Source organism: Chlorocebus sabaeus, chromosome 6 (genome assembly GCF_047675955.1).
Source record: "Chlorocebus sabaeus isolate Y175 chromosome 6, mChlSab1.0.hap1, whole genome shotgun sequence".
Lineage (NCBI taxonomy): Eukaryota > Metazoa > Chordata > Mammalia > Primates > Cercopithecidae > Chlorocebus > Chlorocebus sabaeus.
The window spans coordinates 5,734,769-5,758,101 of record NC_132909.1 but is presented as its reverse complement, the minus strand read 5'-3'; the positions used below and the strand labels follow the sequence as shown (position 1 = coordinate 5,758,101).

Below are 23,333 nucleotides of genomic sequence, written 5' to 3'. Positions count from 1 at the left end.
GCGCAACCACGCCCAGCTAATTTTGTATTTTAAAAACCTCCTCTCTAATTTTTAGAGACGGGGTTTCACTATGTTGTCTAGGTTGGTCTCGAACTTCTGACTTCAAGTGATCTGCCTGCCTTAGCCTCTCAAAGTGCTGGGATTATAGTCATGAGCCACATGCCTGGCCCCAAAAATATTCCTTATTTTACTCTTTAAATTTTGAGAAAATATAATGGAAAACAAAACAAAAATCTTCTCCCAAATGAGAAATCATCTTCACGACAATAATAGTGAGAGAAATAAAAACCACTTTATTAATAAATAAGCCTTAAGCCAGAATGTGATGGGAAATAGAGGCAAACAGCTAAGAGGTTGAAAAGAGAGAAAGCAACCTCACTGTTCTATACAACCCATTAAATACATGTTTTCAAGATAAACACTAATCAGCCCTCAGGGAAGAGGACTTAACTACACCCTTGGTCACACATAGTTCATCCTGGCTCACACTGGTAATGGAGGTGACCATCTGTGTCAACTAATTAGCTTCATCCAGAGGGAGGGGGAAAACCCCAACCCGTGCCTTTTTGACAAGTGTGAGTTTTACAACATAGCGACAGGTGCCCTCTCTGGTCAGGTGCCTGCAATCCGACAGAAACTGATGTCAGCAGTAAATAATAAAATTTAGACTATATGATTAAGTATTGAGTTTACGTGAACACAAAGCTTGAGGATAGCCACCTGGAAACATCAACTCCAGATGAATGGGATCAGCGTTCCAAAGTAGAGACGTTAAGGTTTCACATACAGGGAAAGACAGAGAATCTTTAGCAGAATCATGACAGTTTTCATTCAAGACCAGTGCATAGGCTGCAGCAGCTTGTTTGGTTACGGACTGATACAATTTGAGGATGTCTACTTTATCACTCCATAAGAAGTAACAATGATCTCATGAGGTCTTAGCTCTGGGGCTGCTTAGTCTTCCTAATTATTGACAGGAAAACTCTCTTTTCTTTGAGAGGGAGTATTGCTCTGTCGCCCAGGGGTGCAATCTCAGCTCACTGCAACCTCCACCTCCTGGGTTCAAGCAGTTCTCCTTATTCTAATTGTCAGTCCCCTCTTCGACCAGCCCCCCACTGCACCCCTTTACCGAGGTCCCTGGCCCTCCCCACTACACTGCCCCAGTCTGAGGGGAGCTCGCCCGCCCCGCCTTCAGGACTACCTGCTCATACAAGGCGCTTTACATTAAAACCATTTTCAACTTAAGAGGAAAAATGATTCAGCGTTCAGTACTGGTGGCCTACTACAATATGTTGTTCTAGCTTCGATTGAAACACCAACTTGAAACGGGCAGGAAAAATCTGTGATATTAGGGGTAATATCACGGCACCTCAGAACAAATCCACCAATCAGAACCCGGAGGATTTAGTCCAGGCCGGCAAGAGGATGACAGTAGGTGACATCCGGGGCCCAACTGAGAGAGCCCAAACCCGACCCTTGCAGACCCACGCCCTTCAGAACAACACCCCCTCCAGACCCCGCCCCCAAGATGACGATAACCCTCTGGTTCTGCCCTTTCCCGCTGTGTGGCCTGACCCCTGGCAGCCTCCTCCCTCTTGCCCCGCCCCAGTCTTGTTCCAGGTATCGCCCCCACGCTCTAGCTCTCCTAGGTTCCTGCTTAACAATTTATACGCTCATGTACCACAGAGTCCTAAGCACAAATATGGACGACACCAATCTCTGGTAATTTATCTGACAGCCTGAGCGTCTGCCTCAAGAACATAACAATAGCAATACTGAGTGAAATATTAGTAAGTTTCATGTACCTATATAATTATTATCTGCAGCTTTAAATTGGCTAAAATTACATAGCATGAGTTTTTATTTTAATCAAACATTAGAAATCTATCATTCACAAATGGAATCTAATCACACAAAGTTGAAGAGCATTTCCCTATGTTGAATAAATATGAAGTCGTTCAGATTTTGGAACTGATTTAGTGCTTTGCATGACACCTAGTTCTTTTCTTTTACTGTTTTTTGAGACGCAGTTTCTGTCTTGTTGCCCAGACTGGAGTGCAATGGCGGCATCTCGGTCATTCTGGAACTGATTCTGTGCTAGTTTTTTTCTTATTCTTTTTTTTTTTTTCTGTGTTCATGAGCTTGTGAACCAAAAGTATCTAACAGGTCTCAATCAATTTAGAAATCTATTTTGCCAAAGTTAAAAATGCACCCCTGACAGCCTCAGGAGGTCCTGACGACGTGTGCCCAAGGTGTTCAGGCTGCAGTTTGGTTTTACTCATTTTACAGAGACAGGAGACATCGATCAGTACATAGAAGATGTACATTAATTCGGTCTGGAAAGGTGGAAAAACTGGAACTGGGGGGCTTCCGGGTCACAGGTAGATAACAAATCATCACATTCTTTGAGAGACTGATCAGCCTTCCACTGAATACACAATTTATATATGAGAGGGAGTAGAGGATAGTCACCTATGCCTTAGTCTGGCTCAGTGGCTCTGAATTTTTACATAAATAGGGCAGGTGAAGAAATCAGATAGGCATTTGTCTCAGGTGTGCAGAGCGATGGGTTCTGTCCCACACCTGTGCAGATAAGCTACCAGTTTACATTACCAGGGAGGAATTCAACAGAACTATTTTAGGGTGAAGATCTTGAGGCTCCCAGTTTGTGAGGGGAGTATTATAGCTTTTCTCTTTTTTTCTTTCCTTCCTTCCTTCCTTTGTCTTTCTTGTTTTTTGAGACAGTTTCACTCTTGCCCAAGCAGAAGTGCAGTGGCCCAATCTCTGCTCACCGCAACCTTCACCTCTTGGGTTCAAGTGATTCTCTTGCCTCAGCCTCTTGAGTAGCTGGGATTACAGGCAGGCACCACCACACCTGACTTAGTATTTTTAGTAAAGAAGGGGTATCTCCGTGTTGGTCAGGCTGCTCTCGAACTCCCAACCTCAAGTGATCAACCGCACCCAGCCTCTCTGTAACTGTTTTTTAAATACTTGTAGCTATCTTGTTTAGGAATAAAATGGGAGGCAAGTTTGTCTGACACAGTTCCCAGCTTGACTTTTCTCTTTGGCTTAGCAATTTTTATTTTTCGTTCACAAGCTTGTGACTGACATAATGCTTTGACACACTGATATTGCTTTATATATTTTCCATAACAGTGAAGTCCAAGGGTCTATCATGAACTGGGTTAGGAGAGATGAGAAGATTCCCTGGCCTCAAGCAACCATCCCACCTTAGTCTCCCAAAGTGCGAGGACCACAGGTGTGATCCACTGAACCCAGTGGAGTCTCCATCTCAAAAAATCCAAAAGCAGTTCACAAATTATGGATCTCTATGGAATTACATCATTTTACTTTATTTTTTTGAAATGAAAAGTCTCACATATTTATTGTTGAACCCAGCCAATGTATGCATTCATAACAGAGTCAGAGAGAAAAAATATATTAGCAATAAAAAATGTCCAACTCTCCAGATAGTGGTGACATTTTCAGTTTGATATGGTAACGTGATTGTGACGCTTAGGCAGCATAAATATGTGTGCTATCTCACCTGCAATTCTTTATAGACCCATCTTAGTTCTTCTCCAATGTCTCCTTTTAGAGTCGTACCTGATTTTATTACCAGTTTTCATCTGAATCCACTAGGGGAATCGGATGATTTTACTTTTGTTTCTTGGCCAGGAATCTTTTAATCCTGAAACTCTCATGAGAGGACACGGTGAGAAACAGAGTCAAGTGCACACCACGATGGTGAAGAAAAGAAAAGAAGGGGCTTGACATCTTTATTTATTTTTATTTATTTTTTGAGACCGAGTATTGCTCTTATTCCCCAGGCTGGAGTGCAATGGCACCATCTTGGCTCACTGCAATCTCCACCTACAGGGTTCTAGTGATTCTCCTGCCTCAGCCTCCCAAGTAGCTAGGATTACAGGCACCTACCACCATACCCAGCTAATTTTTGTATTTGTAGTAGAGATGGGGTTTCACCGTGTTAACCAGGCTGGTCTCAAACTCCTTTTTTTTCTGCTGTTAGCTGTCAGTCCTCTTCATTACGGCACAAATAAGATTAATTTTTGTCTGTAAAACAAATGTGGATGGTCTGCCTGCCACTCCATGCATCACTTTCAACATTGTCTTGTCCCAACTCAAAATGAGTTATCCATTTACAAACTGGTGATTTTTGGGGGGCATCATCACCACAACATTTTCATAAAGGATTAATGATTTCATTATTTCTCTACCCAAACTTTACCATAAGTATTCTTCTTTTGAGACAGTGTCTTGTTCTGTCACTTACACTGGAGTGCAGTGGCATGGTCACAGCTCACTGCAGCCTCGACCTCCCAGGCCCAAGCCATCCTCACCACAGACTGCACAGTAGTTGAGACTGCAGGCATATGCCATCATGCCCAGATATTTTTTGGATTTTTTTTGTAGAGAAGGGGGTTTCGCCATGTTGCCCATTCTGGTCTTGAATACCTGTGCTCACATGCCACACCTGTCTCGGTCTCTGAAAGTGCTGGTATTACAGGCCTGACCCACTTCATCTGTTCTAATCAGAAAGTTGAAGTTTTTTCTTATTTTAATTTTAGCAGAATTTGTATTGCTTTGATATAGTCTCGTTTCAAACTCATGTCTTATCCTTCTGAGTGCCTCAAACTAGAGCCCGTTCAGACATGTTATAACAGATTTGTATCAGTTCATTTGGGTGTAAAGGGTGTGAAATTTATGCACAATTTTCTCATAATATGTATTCTTCCATGAACTTCTTAAAGACCCCTTGTACAGGGAACTGTATTAAAAAGGATTGTAGATATTCAAGTGTCACTTACTTCTGGGATGCAAGGATGGTTCAACATACTCAAGCAAATCAATGTGATATGCCACTTGAACAGAATGAAAGGTGAAAACCACATCATCTCAATAGATGGAGAAAAAGCATTTCACAAAATTCAACATCCAGTCATCATGGAAATCCAAAACAAAATAGAGAAAGAAATTTACCTCAACAATAGAAAGAGCATCCGTGAAATGACCAATGCAGAAATAACCAAGCAGGGAAAATGGAATGCTTTTCCTGTAGAATTTCACATGATGCAAAAATGCTCTCACCCCTTCTACTCAATAAATATTGGCTGTCCTTGCCAGAGCAATTAAATAGCAAAACAAATGAAACTCATCCAAATCAGAAAGAAGTAAAATGATATTTGTTTGTAGATGATGTAATCTTCTGTGCAAAAAAATCATAAAGAGTCAACCAAAATACTACTGGAACTAATAAACACATTCAGTGTATTTACAGAATAAATTATCAGCATCAAAAATTAGTTGAATTTTGATACATTAATAAATAATTATAAAATAAAATTTAAAAACACTTCCATTTGCTAGAGATCTTAAAGTAAGAAATACTTAGGAATAAACGTAAAAAGGTGAGAACTTTGTACCTTTAAACCTATAAACATTCATCAAAATAATTAAAAACCTTATATAAATAGAGATACAACACATATTGATGGATTGGAAAAGTCAATATTGTTAAATAATTATTTAACTCAATGTGATTTAGATTCAACATAGTACCCATAATAGTCTTTATCCATTTTTGTCAAAGAAACAAAAAACAGGTTGGGAAAAGTGGCTCATGTCTGCCAGCCAGGCTGATCTCAAACTTCTGACCTCAAGTAATCTACCTGTCTTGGCCTCCCGAAGTGTTGGGATTACAGGCATGAGCCACCGCACCTGGCCCAGTCCTCTTAATATAAACACTTAAATGTCAATTAATGTTTGAATTCAATGTTAAGTCAACTCAAACTCAAGTCAATGCTGAATTGACTCTAATGTCAATTAATGCGTGATGGTTTGTTATACTCATTGCATTGGAACAATTATCTCCCAAATGAATTTTTTGATGTTCTGCAAGGAGGAACCTCAGACTGAAGATCTTGCCACACTGACGACATTTATAAGATTTCTGTCCAGTATGAATTCTCTGATGTCTAATGAGGTGTGAACGTGAAGTAAAATCTTTGCCATGATCATCACACTTGTGAGGTTTCTCTCCTGTATGAATTCTCCTGTTTTGCATAAGATGAAGTTTGACTTAAAACCTTGCCACAATCATGACATTTGTAATGTTTATCCCTCCCAGGGAGGGAGTAGAGGTGTCCCATACCTGTGAGTTAAGGTGGGGGGGGGGGGGGGGGGATATGAGAGAAAGACGCAAAGGAGGCTTTGAACTGTGGGGAAAGGTGGCAATGAGGTAAGGCTGTAGCTGAGAAATAGTCAGGGAAGCAGATACTTTGGTTAAAATGTCTCGACCTAATAAGGAAACTGGGCAGGTGGGCATAACTAAAAAGGAGTGCATAAAAGAATGTTGTCCAAGTTAGCACCAGAGTTGGGGAGTTTTAACGGGTTTAGAAGCCTGGCCATCAATACCCACAACAGTTATGGAGGCAAGGGAAACAGGCACTTGAAAAGAAGGTAACATGGAGTGGGTAGCCTCCATATTGATTAAGAATGGGATGGACTTACCCTCTACTGGGAGAGTTACCCAAAGTTCAGCATCCGTGATGGTCCAGGAGGCCTCCAAGGCGATATCAGGCAGCATTAGTCTTCAGCCACTAAGCTGAGCAGATCTGGGAAGGAGTCAGAGAGCCTTAGGCCAGAGCTCTAGGGGCTCTGGGAGTGGCTGCCAGGCAAGTTGGACAGTTCAATTTCCAGTGGGGTCCCACACAGATGGGATATGGCTTAGGAGGAATCCTGGGATGTGGGCGTTCCTTGGCCCTGTGGCCAGATTTTTGGCATTTGAAGCAAGATCCTGGGGGAGGAGGTCCTGGAGGAACACGTGGCTGCTGCAGTTCAGGTGTTTTGAAGTTGTTGCATGCTGGAGATGTGGCTGGGGTTTTTCCCACAGCGGAGGCAACTAATTGCAACTCTTCTCTATTATCGTACACCTTGAAGGCGAGGTTAATTAAGTTCTGCTGTGGGGTTTGAAGGCCAGAATCTAATTTTCAGAGCTTTTTCTAATATCAGGAGTGGATTGGGTAATAAAATGTATATTGAGAATAAGATAGCCTTCTGGTCTCTCTGGGTCTGGGGTGGGAAAGCATCTAAGGGTTGTTGCCAAACGGGCCATGAACTGGGCTGAGTTTTTATATTTAATGAAAAAGAGCCTAAATGCTAACTGGTTTGGGAGAGGTCGGCTAAAGAAAAAGGAACATTAACCTTGACTATGCCTTCAGCTCCAGCCACATCTCTAAGACAGTTAGAGAAAAAACTCTTTCCCGTTCATCTGGGGAGAGGGTAGAAGTTAGGATGACATTTAAGTCACTCCAGGTTAAATTGTAGGACAGAGTTAGATATTGGAATTCCTGTATATATTTAGTGGGGTCTGATGAGAAAGAGCCTAAATGCTGACTGATCCGAGAGAGGTCTGAGAGAGAAAAAGGCATAGGTACCCTAACTATGCCTTCAGTTCCAACCACCTTTCTGAGGAAATTGTTGGGCAGGTTCAGGAGAGCTAGCTGCAGAATGAAACTGTAAGCCAGACCAGATGTGAGGAGGGGAGGTGATAGAAGGATTATAGGGTGGAGGAGTGGAGGCTGAGGAAGAATTGGGACCTGGCTCGGCCTGGTGAGGAGCAGCCTGGGGAGGGGGGAGGTCAGATGGGTCCATAGAAAAGGAGGATTCAAAGGACTCAGAGTTTGGGGTGGAGACTGAAGGAACAGACAGGAGAGAAAGAAGAAAGATTTGGGATGAGTCACATTGGGAGCAGAGATTAGGAAGGGACTGATGTGTAAAAGAATACCTGGACGTCAGGCACCCCAGACCATCTGCCCATTTTACGACAAGAATTATCTAGATCTTATAGGATGGAGAAAGCAAAAGTGCCATTTTCTGGCTATTTAGAACAATTGTCCAGTTTGTATTGGGGTCAAGCGGTGTTGCAGAAGAAAGTTAAGGCTTTTAGGTTTTAGGTCAGGTGTGAGTTGAAAAGGTTTTAAGCTCTGGAGAACACAGGCTAGGGGAGAGGAAGGAGGAATGGAGGGTGGAAGGTTGCCCATACTGAAGGAGGCAAGCCCAGAAAAAAGAAAGGGTAGAGACACGGAGAGATGGGGGTGGAAGGTAGTTGCCCCCCAGGGGAGGTGTTACTTGCCACCAAGGTGAAGGATCAAGGTAGGCTTCCCCACGGTGATCACACACCTCTGAAACGTGGGTGAACAATCAGGCAGGTGATTAAACACCAAGGGAAGACTGTCTTCCCATGTCCATGACCGGCGCTGCAGTTTTGGGTTCACAGATGAAACGCATCTCCTCTGTCTCTACCAGAAAAGGAAAGGAATTGAAATTAAGGGGAGAGATTGAAGGGTGGCACAGAAATTGAAAGGAGAAAGAGGTTGAAGGATAGTGAGAGAGGTTGGAGAAGAGAGTAAAAAGAGGCCGCTTACCCAATTTAACATTGGTGAGATGTTACTTGGGCTGGTTGGTCTGAGGACCTGAGGTTGTAGGTGGATCTCCTCATGGGGTGAGGGTGAGGATAGGGAGCTGGTCTCCCAAAGGAGTCCCCCTGTCCCAGGTTTTGTCACCAAATGTCATGCACATCCATGTGAAGAGAGTCTACCAAACAGGCTTTGTGTGAGAAACAAGGCTGTTTATTTCACCTGGGTGGTGCAGGCGGGCTGAGTCTGAGAAAGGAGTCAGCAAAGGATGGTCGGGTTATCATTAGTTCTTAAAGGTTTGGGATAGGTGATTGAGTTAGGAGCAATTTTTTGTGGGCAAGGGGTGGCTCTCACAAAGTACATTCTCAATGGCGGGGAGAATATTACAAAGTACCCTTCTTAAGGGCGGGAGAATATCACAAAGTTCATTATCGCAAGGACAGGGAGGGTGTATTGTCATAAGGTCAATTGATCAGTCAGGGTGGGGCAGGAACAGATCATACTGGTGGAAGGTCACCTTTTGTGGTTCTTTAGTTGCTTCAGGCCATCTGGATGTATACATGCAGGTCACAGGGGATATGACGGCTTAGCATGGGCTCAGAGGCCTGACAATGGGAGATAGAGGCAAACAGCTAAGAGGTTGAAAAGAGAGAAAGAAACTTCCCTGTTCTCTACAACCCATTAAGTACATGTTTTCAAGATAAACACTAATCAGTCCTCAGGGAAGAGGAACTGATAACACTCTTGGTCACACATAGTTCATCCTGGCTCTACTTGTTAACATAGTTGACCATCTGTGTCAGCTACTTAACTTCATCCAGAAGAAGGGAGAAAAACCCTAACCCATGTCTTTTTGGCAAGTGTGAGTTTTACAACATGGTGAAAGGTGACCTCTCTTGTGAGGCTCCTACAATACGACAGAAACTGATGTCAGCAGTGCACAATAAAATTTAAAATACACGATTAAGTATAGATCATTTGAACACATAGTTTGAAGAGAGCCACCTAGAAACGTCAACTCCAAATGAATGGGATCAGCGTTCCCAAGTAGAGACGTTAAGGTTTCACAGACATAGGGAAAGCCAGAAAAGCTTTAGCAGAATCACCACATTTTCCATTCAAGACCAGTGCATAGGTTGCAGCAACTTGATTGGTTACAGATTGATACACTTCAAGGAAGGTACTTTATCACTCCAGAAGAAGGGACAATGATCAGAGGAGGTCTTTCTCTGGGACTGCTTAGTTTTCCTAACTACCTACAGGAAAACTCTTAGAAGTTGCACCTGCATACCACTGGACTCAGGTTGCATGACCACATTCCTCTCAAGGCTCAGAATTATTTAAAAGTCCATAGCTTTAAATTGGAAGTATTTAAGGTTTGCATTATTTAGTTTCTGAGATACAAGTATTATCTTCCTCATTGTTTGCCTTTCAAAGAGAGATCCCAAGTCCTTCAGAAATACATCCCTGGGGCAGGCACAGTGGCTCATGCCTGTAACCTAACCATAGCACTTTGGGAGGCTGAGACAGGTGGATTGCCCAAGCTCCGGAGTTCAAGACCAGTCTGGGTAACATGGTGAAACCCCGTCTCTACTAAAATATGAAAAACTTACCCGAACATGGCAGCATGCTCCTGTAGTTCCAGCTATTTGAAAGGCTGAGGTAGGAGAATTGCTTGAACCCGGGAGGTGGTTTACTTAAAGTAAGAAATACTTAGGAATAAAAGTAAAAAGATGAGAAATCTACAAACATTCATCAAAATGATTAAATAGAGATACAACCCATATTGACGGACTGGAAAAAATTAATATGTTAAATGATTATATAACCCAATGTGACTTAGATTCAACACAATACCCATGAAAATCCCTATCAGTTTTTGTTAAAGAAACAAAAAGCAAACCGGGAAAAGTGACTCACATCTGTTGGCCAGGCTGGTCTCAAACTCCTCACCTCAAGTGATTTACCCATCTTGGCCCCCCAAAGTGTTGGCATTGCAGGTGTGAGCCACCCTGCATGGCCCAATCCTCTTAATATAAACACTTTAACGTCAGTTAATGCTTGAACTCAATGTTAAGTCAACTCAAACTCAAGTCAGTGCTGAAATGACTCTATTGCCAATTAATGGTTGATGGTTTGTTATACTCATTGCATTTGGAACAATTACCTCAAAAATGAATTTTCTGATGTTCTGCAAGGAGTAACCTCAGATCTCAAACTGAAGACCTTGCCACACTGATGGCATTTGTAAGATTTCTGTCCAGTATGCATTCTCTGATGTCTAATGAGGTGTGAACATGAAGTAAGGCTTTGCCACAATCATCACACTTGTGAGGTTTCTCTCCTGTATGAATTCTCCTATGTTTTGCATAAGATGAAGCTTGACTGAAGACCCTGCCACAATCATGACATTTGTAAGGTTTCTCTACTGTATGAGTTTGCCAATGAACTGCAAGGTATGAAAGATGTCTGAAAAATTTGCCACATTTGTTACACTTGTAATAAATCTCTTCATTATGGATTCTCCAATGATTTGCAATGGTTGTAGCGTTACTGAAGACTTTGTAACAATCATTACATTAGTAAAGTTTCCCTATACCATGGATTGCTTGATGGTGAATAAGTGTTGACTACCCACCAAAAGTTTTGCCACACTCATTACACTTGTAAGGTTTCTCTCCAGTGTGAATTCTAGTATGTTGTGTCAGGTGTAAAACACTCCCAAAAGCCTTGTCACAAACCTTACATTTGTATGGTTTCTCTCCAGTGTGAATTGTCCTATGTCTTTCAAGGTGTTATTTGGACCTCAATGATTTGTCACATTTTTCACATTTCTAAGGTTTCTCTCCAGTATGAAGTCTATGATGACGTGCAAGGTTTGATTGTTGATTAAAAACTTTGCCACATTCATTACACTTGTAAGGTTTCTCTCCAGTATGAAGTCTATGATGATGTGCAAGGTTTGCCTTTTTATTAAAAACCTTTCCACATTCATTATACTTGAAAGGTTTCTCTCCAGTACGAATTGCCTGATGAATTACAAGAGCTGAATTTTGACCAAAGGTCTTGCCACACTCATTACACTTGTAAGGTTTCTCTCCAGTATGAAATCTACAATGGAATACAAGGGAAGACATCTGACTGAAGGTCTTTTCGCACTCATTACACTTGTAAGCTTTCTCTCCAGTGTGAGATCGCCAATGAACTGCAAGGTATGAATGACGTCTAAAAAGTTTGCCACATTTATTACACGTGTAAGATCTCTCTTCATTATGGATTTTCCAATGATTTGCAATGGTTGTAGCATTACTGAAGACTGTGCGACAATCATTACATTTGTAACATGTCCCTATCCCATGGATTGCTTGATGCTGAATAACTGTTGACTTCCCACTAAAGGCTCTGCCACACTCATTACACTTGTAAGGTTTTTCTACAGTGTGAATTCTAGTATGTCATGCCAGTTGTGAATCATGCCTGAAAGCTTTGTCACAAGCCTTACATTTGTATGGTTTCTCTCCAGAATGAATTCTCCTATGTCTTTCAAGGTGTGATTTGTGACTGAAAACCTTGTCACACTCTTCACATTTGTAAGGTTTCTCTCCAGTATGAACTCTATGATGACGCACAAGGTTTGACTGTTGATTAAAAACCTTGCCACATTCACTACACTTGTAAGGTTTCTCTCCAGTATGAATTGCCTTATGAATTACAGGGGCTGAATTTTGACTGAAGGTCTTGCCACACTCATTACACGTGTAAGGTTTCTCACCAGTGTGACATTTATGATGGCATGCAAAATATCGCTTCTGATGAAAGACCTTGCCACATACATCGCATTTATATTGTTTCTCTTCTAAGGGCATTATTTGATGTTTCCTTAAGAATGAGCTACAATTGGAGGTTTTGCCACACTCATTACATTGGAAAGATTTTTCTCTCATGTGTACTTCCTGTTTTTGTGTGAGTAATGAAGAATGAAGGAAATTCTTCCCATACTTATTAGAAATACGTGTTTTGGGCCTACAAGAAATTATTTGGGATGTTGAAACTGAGGAGGCATCATTGATAGACTTCTCAATTTGGTTATCAATTTTCTCTTCAGTCTGGAATATATGCAGTTCAGGCAGATGTGAATGAAACCTTAATCCAAGCTGGTCTTTAATAGGCTTGTTTCCAGCATGCCTTTGCTCATATCAGTCTGTACTCCCAGTCATCTTTTTTATTTTTTCATGGGTGCTTCATGGCCATTTCTTCTATCTTCTTGACACTGAAACTCAAAGTCATGAATATCTTTCTCAATTTCCTGGAAGAAAACATCTCCAATGTGATGACTTGCATGTCTTTGCAATGTTCCTGTGTGGATCACTTCTGTATTGCCTTGCCCTGTTGAAGAGAACTTCTTCATCCTGCATTTGGAAGAGATATCTACAAAATATAAACACCAATATGTTTCCAATTAAGTACAGATGGTAAATAATACTAAAATGTGTATATGACACACACACAAAATATTTATTTTTAAACTTCCCAAACACGATCTTCCAAGTTTAGGAACCCAAAAGGAATAAGGTTCTTTAATAAATAAGGACGATTACATGTACTTCAAATCATTTGTACGGAAGCCTATTTCCAACATCATGACAAAACACTGATGGGGGCAAATGTGTAAGCCTAAAGGAAGGAGTATTTTTCCAATGTGAACTTAAGGCATATAACTGTTTGCAAAAAACGTCACATCAAAGAAGAGAAAAAATACATGTTCTTCATATTTACAGCATATTTACTGTGTACAAATAAAGGCTAAAGAACCACAGAATATACTATATCGATAAATAATCCACAACAAGCTAATGTAAGGACAACCAAAATCAATGGAAATTCTGTATTGTCAAACAATCATAGCACTGAGAAAATAAGAAAAGATTACAAAAATTAGCCAGACATGGTGGCCCATGCCTCTAGTCCTGGTCACTCGGGAGGCTGTGGCACAAGAATGGTTTGAACCCAACAGGCAGAGGTTGCAGTGAGCCGAGATCACATCACTGCACTTCAGCCTGGTTGACAAAGTGAGACTCCATCTCAAAAAAAAAAAAAAAAAAAATTAACAGGGCATGTTTCTGAATAATTGTCGTAAAATTACTTATATCCATGCAGAAAAGGCATGTTGTGACATTTTTAAAAAGTTTTTTGTATTTTTATATTTTTGAGATGAAGTCTCGCTTTATCATAACAGGTTCGAGTGCAATGGCCTGATGTCGGCTCACTGCAACCTCTGCTTTTGGATTCAAGTAATTCTCCTGCCTCAGCCTACCAAGTAGCTGGGATTACAGGCACACACCACTATGCTTGGCTAATTTTTGTATTTTTAGTAGAGATGGTGTTTCACCATGTTGGCCAGGCTGGCCTCAAACTTTTGACCTCAAGTGATCCACCCGCCTCAGCCTCTTAAACTCCTGGGATTACAGGCATGAGCCAAGGCTCCTGGTGGCACTTTTGACATTAATGAGTGGAGTGTGTCAGTTATATTCCATACCACATACCGAAAAGCCTGATGTAAAATCATAAAAATTAATTAGTAAAATATTGTAATTCATAAAACCAGCAAGCAAATAATAAGTATATTTATACAGCCTGCTGAATTCTAAACAATTCCATTAAGAAAAAAGCCACAACTTCTACTTACCACCAGCATGTAATATAAGAACTGAAATACATGTTGAGATCACTACCTTCTGATGTATGAGGTCAAGAAAATACACAGCATTATAAGGTTGCAGTGAGCCGAGATCACACCATTGCAATCCAGCCTAGACAACAGGCTGAGACTCTATCTCAAAAAAAATTTTTAAAAAGTTGTGACTAACAGTGTCAAAGATTGCAATTAGGATGTGACAACTGCAGTTATGTAACAGCTAGGCAATATAACAATTTTTTTGTTATTTATATTTTAATTTCATTTTATTTTTTAAGACAGAGTTTTGCTCCTGTTGCCCAGGCTGGAGGCTGGAGTGCAATGGCGTGATCTCAGCTCACTGCAGCCTCCGGGTTCAAGCGATTTTCCTTTCTCAGATGCCTGAGTAGCTGGAATTACAGGTGTGCCCCACAATGCCTGGCTAATTTTTTGTATTTTTAGTAGAGACGGGGTTTCACAATGTTGGCCAGTCTGGTCTCCAACTCCTGACCTCAGGTGATCCACCCGCCTTGAACTCCCAAAGTGCTGGGATTACAGGCATGAGCCACCATGCCCAGCCTCAGAGCAATTCTATATATATGCATTGCCCTTAGTTATCTAGTTTACTATGCATAACATACAAAACATAGAATGTGTACTGGGTAAATTTATAAACTGAGATTATAGGAAATATTTTAGAAAACAAATCACACAATAAAAACATAAACATGATTCAGGCTCCCAGGTCTGAATGTTCTTATTGACCAAAAGCCATGTTCAGAGTTCTTATTCTCCAATAGGATGTTCCTGCAGATGGGGCCTTTGAGAGAATTTGGTCATTGGTGTTGACTACTAATGAATAGGACTTGTGCTTTTATAAAAAGAGACATTAAAGAGCTCGTTGCCTGTTCCTCTTTCCAGCATGTGAGAATATGGCAGGAGGGTGGCTGAACTAAACCATGAAGAAGGCTCTCACAGGTAACCAATTTGGCTGGCACCTTGCTCTTGGATTTCCTCCTTTCCAAATTCATGTGAAATAAATGCCTGTGTCTTCAGCCTCCCAGTTTAGGCTATTTCCTTTATTGTTTGTTTTTGAGACCAAGTGATGCTCTATCACCCAGACTGCAGTGTAGTGGCACGATTTTCCTGCCTCAAGAGATTCTCCCCCCTCAGCCCGGAGTCTCACTCTGTTACCCAGGCTGGAGTGCCATGGCATGATCTCAGTTCACTGCCACCTCTGCCTCCCTGGTTCAAGTGATTCTGCTACCTTAGCCTCCCGAGTAGCTGGGATAAAGGTGCAAGCCACCACACCCAGCTAATTGTTGTATTTTTAGTAGAAACGGGGTTTTACCACTTTGGCCAGGCTGGTCTCAAACTCCTGACCTCAGGTGATTTGCCTGTCTTGGCCTCCCAAAGTGCTGGGATGACAGGTGTGAGCCACCGTGCCTGGCCCATTTTTTTTGTTGTTGTTTAGTAGATTCAAGGTTTCATCACATTGGCCAGAATGGTCTCAAACTCCTGACCTCAAGCGATCTGCCCACCTCAGCCTCCCAAAATGCTGGGGTTAGAGGCATGACCCACCTAGGCCAGCCAATGTAAACTCTTTCTGACAGGACAGTGAGATGACGGAGACAGGAGAAGGAGCATCTCATCATCAGCACTGAAGGCTGACAAATCTGTTTAAACAAAGGAAGTTTACAGTCTGTACTACAAACCTTGCAATACTTCAAACCATCTAATAGCACTAACATGTTTTAAAAATCTTGAGGCAAGCAACGCATGGTGGCTCACATCTGTCATCCCATCACTCTGGGAGGCTGAGGCAGGAGATCGAGACCATCCTGCCTGACACGGTGAAACTATGTCTCTGCTAAAAAAAAAAAAAAAAAAAAAAAAAAATTAGCTGGGCATTGTGGCATGCACCTATAGTCCTAGCTACTTGGAAGGTAGAGTTAGGAGAAGCACTTGAATCTGGGAGGTGGAGGTTGCAGTGAGCTGAGATCACGTCACTGCACTTAGCCTGGGTGACTGACCGAGTCTCCGTTTCAAAATTTAAAAATTAAAAAAAAAATTTTAAAAAAGGAATTAAAGAAGGCTAAAGAGTAACTCCAACCCACACACATATATATAAAGTTCTCCAGTAAAGGCAAATAAAAAGCAGACAGGCCAGGCGCCATGGTGCAGCTTGTAGCTTGCAGTGAACTCCAAGAATGAAGTACTCAGACAATTCCAGCTGAGTGGGGGCAGGGAGCAACCCTTCTGAGAGAGTGCCGCCCCAGAATCCATCCTCCAAGTATTTTTTTTAAAGGGCTTGTTTAAACTACACTTCAGCCTGGCGTGGTGACTCACGCTTGTAATCCCAGCAATTTGGGAGGCTGAGGCAGATGGATCACTTGAGGTTAGGAGTTCAAGACCAGCCTGACCAACATGGAGAAACCTCGTCTCTACTAAAAATACAAAATCAGCCCAGGTGGTGATGCAAGTCCGTAATCCCAGCTACTCAGGAGGCTGAGGCAGGAGAATTGCTTAAATCCAGGAGGCAGAGGTTGCGGTGAGCCGAGATCATGCCATTGCATTCCAGCCTGGGCAACAAGAGCGAAACTCCATCTCAAAATAATAATAATAATAATAAAAATAAAATAAACTACACTTCAGACAAACAAAAGACATCCACCTCGGGGCTCTGTGCGGTCAGGCCATGAGGCACATATGGCCTTGTAAAAGCACTTAGACCACATTCACAGGAGACTGTTTTCAGCGTTCCTTATCACACAGTCTACTCCTTGTCCTGATTTCAGGGTCAAGGAGTTACAGTCTCCTACACAAACAACATACACACAGTGCCTCAGTATTTTTCTATGCCTCAACCTCAAATGCCTTGTACATAAGCTTGAATATGTTGCTGTGCACCCACCAAAGGTGATTCATGCCTGTAATCCCAGCACTTCAGGAGGAGAGGCCAAGGTGGGCAGATCACTTAAGTTTGGGAGTTTAAGACCAGTGTGATCAACAAGGAGAAATCTTGTCTCTACTAAAAATACAAAATTAGCCAGGCGTGGTGGCATATGCCTGTAATCCCAGCTACTCGGGAGGCTGAGGCAGAAGAATTACCTAAACCCAGGAAGCAGAGGTTGCAGTGAGCTGAGATCATGCCATTGCACTCCAGCCTGGGCAACAGGAGCAAGACTTCATCTTGTAAATAAATAAATAAATGAACAAACAAACAGATACAGAAACCGGTATAAGTGTGCCTTTTCTTTATAACTCAACTTTTCCATTTAGAAGAAAAAAGCATGAAGAAAACACTACGTATATGTTAATGAAAATACAACATACACAGAAGTAATTCTGACATAAATAACAAAGAGTTCTAGTGGAGATAGAGTAGTTTTTGCAGGTTATGGAATTTTTGTTTTGTTTTGTTTCGTTCTGTTTTCTTGAGATGGAGTCTCACTCTGTTGCCCAGGGTGGAGTGTAATGGCACCATCTCAGCTCCTGCAACTTCCACCTCTCAAATTCAAGTGTTTCTCCTGCCTCAGCCTCTTGAGTAGCTGGGATTACAGGTGCCCACTACCACACCTGGCTAACATTTGCATTTTCAGTAGAGACAGAATTTCACCCAGCCAGGTAATGGAAATTTCAAGTTTCATTATTATGCTACCACTTTAAGATGTTTAACATACCTTCAACAATAACTTCGCCCAAACATCTATACAACACACTTCGGTTCTTCATATTGAAAGGAATGGACACTAACGTGGTTGTTATAGTCACACTGGAATCATGCTTCAACCACTTATATGTTTACTAAAAACTAAAAGACAAAACTATTTAAAATAATAACAATGGCTGGGCACAGCAGCTCGTGCCTGTAATTTTAGTGCTTTGGGAAGCCAAGACACATGGATTACTTGAGATCAGGAGTTCGAGACCAGCCTGCCCAACATGGTGAAACCCCATCTCTTCTAAAAACACAAAGATTAGCTGGACATGGTGCTGGGTGCCTGTAGTTGCAGCTACTCAGGAAGCTGGGGCATAAGAATCCATTGAGCCCAGCAGGCAAAGGCTGTGGTTAACTAAGATCACACTGCTGCACTGTAGCTTGGACAACAGAGTGAGACTTCGTCATAAACAAAAAAGAAAAAGGTAAATAAGAAGGGAGTCAAAGCACATCTACACAAAAAAGCAATTATATACAAAAAGTAGTAAATGAGAAATGAAGAACAAAGCAACCTACAAGACACGCAGATAAGATGTAACAGAAAGGCAACGGTAAGGTCTTCTCCATCAGGAATACTTCAAATGCAATATTTAACTCTGCACTCAGAAGGCAAAGATTGGCTCCATCAACAGGAACCAACTACATGTTGTTCATAGAAGACTCATATTAGCCCTAAGGACACACATACACTAAAATTTAAAAAATAAAAACCAATAATTAGTTATGGAGGTTGGTGCCTGTAATCCCAGCTACTCAGGAGGCTGAGGAGGGTCTCTTGAGCCCAGGAGATCAAGACCAACTTCAACAACACAGTAAGACACTGTGTCTAAGAAAAATAAAAGTGATAAATTAGCCCAGCATGGTGGCATGCACCTGTACCAGCTGCCGAGGGAGGCTGAGATGGGCCAATCGCCTAAGCCCAGGAATCCAAGGCTGCAGTGAGCCCTAATCCCACCATTGCACTCCACCCTGGGGGATAGAGTGAGACACTCTATGTAAAAAAATTTTTAAATAGAAAATAACACAAAAAATAAAAATAATATTCCAAGCAAATGTCATCCCAAGAGAGCGGAGGTGGTTATAGTAATTTTTTTTTTTTTTAGAGATGGGGTCTTGCTCTGTCACCCAGGGTGGAGTGTAGTGGTGTGATCTCGGCTCACTGCAACCTCTGCCTGCTGGGTTCAAGCAATTCTTCTCCCTCCGCCTCCCAAGTAGCTGGAATTAGTGCACACAAGCATGCTTGGCTATTTTTGGTATTTTTAGTAGAGACAGGGTTCTACCATGTTGGTCAGGCTGGTCTAGAACTCCTGACCTCATGACTTTCCCACCTTGGACTCCCAAAGTGCTGGGATTACAGGCGTGAGCCACCGCACCCAGACCTAAAACATATTTTAACTTGAAAATATTTTACTGGAGACAAGGAAAGATATTACATCATGATAATAGGGTCAATTCACCAAGAATATACAATAACTAGATATATATATGCATGAATATGAGAGCTCCATATATAAAGCCAATGTTTACAGAACTAAAAAAAAAATGGCTCCATTGTAATGCTAGGAGATTTCAACATCCCACTTTCAATAATGGGTAAAACTACAAGAGCGCTGAACAATAATAAAGTAGAGGGAGGCCGGGTGCATGACTCATGCCTGGAATTCTATCACTTTGGGAGGCTGAGGCATGAGGATCACCTGGGGTCAGGAGTTTGAGACCAGCCTGGCGAACATAGTGAAACCTCATAGCTACTAAAAATACAAAAATTAGTTGGGCGTGGTGGTGGGTGCCTGTAGTCCCAGTTATATGGGAGGCTGAGGCAGGAGAATCACTTGAACCCAGCAAGTAGAGGCTGCAGTGAGCCAAGATTGTGCCACTCTACTCCAGCCTGGGTGACAGACAGAACAAGACTTCATCATACACACGCACGCGCGCGCGCACACACACACACACACACACACACACGAAACTGATGATTAAATGAATAAAATCCAAGATCATGTGTAATATATAGAAATGTCCAAGATGAAAGTAGTGGCTTAACCAAATAACAGTGAACTTCGTACCAGAGGCATCATTCCAGTGACCTATGCTCCCCACAAGGACCTTGGGCCCCAATACAGGGTCTTTCTGTCGACTGTCTTTCCCACTCAGCTGAGTAACCATCTCAGAACAGTCACCTACTCCCCTGTGACACACACCAGTAAAGTGTGGATGAAGCACAACTGAAGAATGGCTGAGGGGCCTTGTGGAATAAGAAGAAATGCATATATTGGTCTTTTGCCCAGTTCCTGACACAGAGCTCCAAAGACCTTGGGATGTCCTGGGTGTGGAGCATGATTTGTCCTAATGAGGCAACCTCTATGGTCTCCTGGATGGAGCTGATCACCAGCAAGAACAGGCTAGGCCTAGGGGCATGGACAGTCACTGCCATCCACCATCCTCCAGGAAGGGGAGAGGGGCTGGAGACTGAGTTACCATCAATCATGACTTTGTGATGAAGCCTCCACGCAAATCCCTAAACTATGGGAGATCAGAGCTTCCAAATGCTGAACACACACAGGGCCTGGGGCACGGCACACCCAGTGAATCTTCCCTCGCTCCTTGTGCGGAGCACAGCTCCCTGGAAAGATGCCTCTAGTGTTTACACTGTTATTCATTTCTACATATTATACATGATGTTGGATTTTATTTATTTAATAATCATTTTCCTATTTTGTGTGATAGTCTTTGTATTCTGTTTTATATCAATCATCTGTGGAACTGTTATATCAGAGAGTGACTATGGATTTACATTTTACTGCCCCACCCCATGAATCTCATCTGGCTGTCCATCTGTGTCCTGTGAAACATCCTTCATCATGAACTCAAGAAAGTGTTTCACTGAGTTTTGTGAGCCACCCTAGCAAAGTAATCAAACCCAAAAAAGGGGTTGATGAAACTCAACTTACAGCTGGTTGGTCAGAACATGTGACCATCTACTACTTGGAACTGGTGTCTGAGGTTGGGGGCAGCCTTGACGGCCTGGAGTTCAACCCTTGACCTGTGAGTTCTCAGTCTAACTCCAGGCAGACAGTGTCAGAACTGAATTCAACTACGGGACATTCAGTTTGTGTCCATCCAAATCTATATGTCGTTGAGGGGAAATTCACACATTCTGGTGATCAGAAGTGAGGCAATCTGTGCTCAGCAGCATGTGAGAGTAGGAAAAGCACATTTGTTTTTTCATATTTTTTTTTTTGGTGGGAGGACGGAGTCTCGCTCTGTCACCCAAGCTGGAGCGCAGGGGCGCAATCTCAGCTCACTGCAACCTCCGCCTCCTACATTCAAGATATTCTCCTGCCTCAGTCTTTCAAGTAGCTGGGAATACACACGCCTGCCACCACACCCGGCTACTTTTGGTATTTTTAGTAGAGACGGGGCTTCACCATGTTAGCCAGGCTGGTCTCAAACTCCCGACCTCAAGTGATCCACCCTCCTCAGCCTCTCAAAGTGTTTGAATTATAGGCATGAGCCACAGCGCATGGCCTTTTTCATATTTCAAACAGACAAGCAGACTATCTGAAGAAGCACAGAGGGATCTGTGCAGTATCCCAGGCCCCAGAGGCAAACGAGGAGCAGCCCATGTTTTCTCATCTCCTGATTAGGTGTTCCAAGTACAGGAAATGGGATGGAACCTGAATAGGTCAAGGGGTAGGTGTATGGAGGCCTCAGTTCTGATCTATAGGGACAGAAAGTGGAGCATCAGATGGAATCAGGTACAGAAGGAGAGACCACAGGGGAAAGAGACTCCTTTGACACAGCCCTCCCTGTGCCACAGAGTCAAGAAACCAAAGAGGTCACAGAAGCCAGGTGACATAAGGTAAAGGCTCTGCCTTTTTCTCTGAGTTGTGACACCACTAGAGGGCAGAAAGATCAAACTACTACACATCTAAAGAGCAGAGGGGCCGGGCGTGGTGGCTCACACCTGTAATCTCAGCATTTGGGAGGCCCAGACAGGCAAATTACCTGAGGTTAGGAGTTTGAGACCAAACTTGCCAAAATGGCAAAACCCCTAAAAAAACAAAAATTAGCCAGCTGTGGTGGTGATGCATGCCTGTAGTCCCAGCTACTTGGGAGGCTGAGGCAGAAGAACCACTTGAACTCAGGTGGCAGAGGTTGCAGTGAACTATTGTGCCACTGTACTCCAGCTTGGGCAAAATGGCGAGACTCTGTCAAATAAATAAATAAATAGCAGAAAAATAAGTGGGAGCAAAGAAAGATGTCCATTCTGAGAACTCAGGATTTAAACTTTCCTTTTCCCACAGAATTCTCCCACTTGCAGAGTTTCCCCACACACTAGTGGAAGATGGAGCTTCCACTCTGCCCATCTGAGCTCTTACCTGCCTTTACACCTGTAATACATTCCCACCCAGCTGGATTTTGTTGCTATTTTCACTTCACTTTCCACAGTCCAGGGCTCTTTCCCTTGCCCCTACATGGTGACAACAGGGCAGAAAGAGACTCCTACTTATAAAAAGAAAGGAACATAATATGCTGGAGCTTTTCTAGAGTCCCAGCCCTACGTTTCAGTAGGAAAGAAGACATTACAGAAAAATCTAGAAAAATATTTCACAAATTCCTCCACTCACTGCCTACTTCTTAAGGCTTACAGAGCATTGTAATATGTAATATGTGGACATCAAGGTCTCTTCCAAGAACTACTGAATCGAAAGCACAGGAGAAGCAAACAGGAAACTGGGTTTTTTTGTTTGTTTGTTTGTTTGCTTTGAGACAGAGTTTCACTTTGTTGCCCAGGCCAGAGTGCGATGGCGTGATCTAACCTCCACCTCCCCAGTTCAAGAGATTCTCCTGCCTCAGCCTCCTGAGTGACTGGGATTACAGGCATGCGCCACCCCTGGCTAATTTTGTATTTTTAGTAGAGAGGAGGTTTCTCCATGTTAGTCAGGCTGGTCTCGAACTCCCGACCTCAGGTGATTCCCTTGTCTTGGCCTCCCTAAATGCTGAGATTACAGGTGTGAGCCACCATACCCAACCAGAACTGGATATCTTTAAAGTCTGCCATAAGGTTTTGTTTTTCTTTTTTTTTTTTTTTGAGACAGTCTTGCTCTGTTCCCTGGGCTGGAGTGCAGAGGCACAGTCTTGGCTCACTGCAACCATCTGCTTCTAGGTTCAAGCGATTCACCTTCCTTAGCCATTCTAGTAGCTAGTATTACAAATGTGTGCTACCACACCCGGCTAATGTTTGTATTTTTAATACAGATGGGATTTCACCATGTTGACCAGGCTTCTCTCGAACTCCTGACCTGAAGTAATCCAGAAGCCTTGGCCTCTTGAAGTGGGAGTGATGACAGGCGTGGGTCTCCATGCCTGACCTGCCATAAGGTTTTAAGCCTACTTTACTTCTGGAAGCCCCACTGAGCTATCATGAAGAAAGCAGAAGATCTAAACAAAGGGGACAGTGAAAGTCCAGATGCTACATCATGAAGCTTTTCATTTC

General features: G+C 42.5%; 1 pseudogene; it reads right to left on the bottom strand.

The window, feature by feature from the left end:
* Positions 1–1,555: 1,555 nt before the first annotated feature.
* LOC140711815 (putative protein ZNF321) lies at positions 1,556–14,605 on the bottom strand (annotated as a pseudogene).
* Positions 14,606–23,333: the final 8,728 nt, after the last annotated feature.